The sequence below is a fragment of the Armigeres subalbatus genome, chromosome 1 (assembly GCF_024139115.2).
Source record: "Armigeres subalbatus isolate Guangzhou_Male chromosome 1, GZ_Asu_2, whole genome shotgun sequence".
Taxonomy (NCBI): domain Eukaryota; kingdom Metazoa; phylum Arthropoda; class Insecta; order Diptera; family Culicidae; genus Armigeres; species Armigeres subalbatus.
In genome coordinates, this window is record NC_085139.1 from 89,168,896 (window position 1) to 89,171,282 (window position 2,387).

The following is a 2,387-nucleotide window of genomic DNA, read 5'->3' on the forward strand; positions in this document are numbered from 1 at the left end:
GGGTAAGAGGCTAAGGACCGCGAGATAAGGTCTATTTTATTCCTTCATTCTGCGTGCCATGTGCCATTCTGCGTGTAGGTGAGATAGAATTGGCAGAACATGTGATGTTTGCATGCCCGCGATTCGATGTTGAACGCAATGCCATGTGCACTAATCTAAATACTATCATGCGCACTAATATAAATGAGTTGTGACGTCTGATAACTGCCGATATTTAAATTTTATTGAAAACAAATTTCCGATTTTTTACCATACACGGAATATGAAATGCGGTGAACCAACGTCTCAACAGATTATCTCGAAACTACAGTCACCTGGTGGCGTCTTGAACAAACGGTACAACTTTGTTGTGCGAGAAAGGCAAAAAGAGAGAGAATGATGCGGGAAAATGGCGATCTCTCCAGTCCCCTGATTAGGCCTTATGAAATCAGAATTAGATTTTTAGGGGTAATGATATTATTATTATGTGTCTTAAATGTGTTATTTATAAAAACTGCGGAGTTGTTTCGAATAAATAAAAAAAACTCCGAATGTTTTTCAAAATATTATTTTAAAAAAACCCAGATTAATCCACCTACAGAGAGATTTTGACCCTTCCTTAGTCCTAAGAAATATTGTTCGACTTCAGTATATAAAACGAGATAAAAGTACTCAACTTCCCACGGCGATTGAACGTATAAAGTGACAAATTAATTGCCTACTAAAAGGCGGATTTCATGGGTTGAGTGACAACAAAATGAACGAATACGCACTGTACATCATGCTGCCTATCTATCAGGCGCTCGTCGGATTTAATAGCTATTGTAACATGGTTGGTAACAATGTAACATGGTTAGTAACTATCGTAACGTTGGTAGCATATACATAACTCGCAATTTCCAGAGACCTCGATATTAATTAATCCAGAACTAACTAAATCAGTCATTGATCTGAACGAAACTCAATAGCGTTCAATAATAACATATATTTCGCCTTATGGATGCCTAATAGGATGGTTAAAAAAATCGATTTTGCTCCACAGCGCTCATCTGATTCTATATCATGTTCTGAGTGTCCTCTGAAAATTTGAGCTCATTTGGATTAAAACTGATTTAGCACAAGCCGTTTCAAGTTTGCATGCAAATCAGTATGGGGAAATTTATTTTTTCATTATACTGTTAATGACGCTTCCCTATTAAGCGTAGGTTAAAAGAAAATCTACATAGCTAGAAGGAAGGCTCAACAGCTCTCATCCAACGAAAACCGCATGTTGATTAATCGCCCTAATAACACAGAGAACAGACATGGAAGCTCAAACAAAATTTATTGCAAAACATGTGTAAACAAACACACCGAACCTCAACGCCATCGACGTCGACATTGCAACTCACAATCTCATTTTGACAACACGATGGCGCTGGTATGCTCTTGCATGCACATGTCGTTGCAACGACACTAGCGCACAGTGGCATTTTTTAATGCCGCTAGCGCTGATTATGCACGGGATAACGGCGACATTCCAAAGTTATTTGAAAATGAACAGTACAAAGTTATCACAACATGGCGAGTGCAGCTTCAACGTCTGTTCTCTGTGCTAATAATTAGTAATCGAATTTAATCTATACCGTGATTTTCAGGAGCTAATTGCGTAACTCCTCAACAGGCAACATTGCTGCTCGTGGCGCGAAAGCTTTTCTGCTTTTCTGAGAAGATTATTTGGTACATGCTTCTATATGTTCCTCAATTAGAATCAATTGTATTTTTGAAACAAATCAGAAAAATAAGCATATTCCCATAATATCATATCATTTTTTATAATTATATTTTCAATATTAAAGTGAATTTGTTCCAAATATCATACATTTTATTTATTTGAAAATTTAAGAGATTTCTCGGGTACTTATTCAAAAGGACGTATGTGATTTTGTAAACAAAGATTCAAACGTCGATTTGTCCAATCTGATAGCACTCCCGTGCAAACCATCCCCACAGACAGATAGGGGAAGCCTTCGGCTACCTGTTGGTGGTGTTGGTTTGCGTGGGAGTGCCATCAGATTGGACAAATCGACGTTTGAATCTTTGTTTACAAAATCACATACGTCCTTTTGAATAAGTACCCGAGATTTATTGATAGATTAAAGGCTCCACCAGACCTAAGCGATTTCATCGCCGCGACGGCGACAACTAGTCGCCGCGATTCTATCGTTGGGTCGCTGCAGGCAATGTTCTATTTAAGAGCCCCGCACATAGGATACGTTTGCGTTGCGTTTGACATATTTCCCATGGAAAAACTGTCAAACGCAACGCAAACGTATGCTATGTGAGGGGCTCTTTACGCTTCCATACCAACGGCGACAGAATCGCTGTCGCCAAGCGATAGAATCGCGTCGCGTGTGTTTGGGGGAACC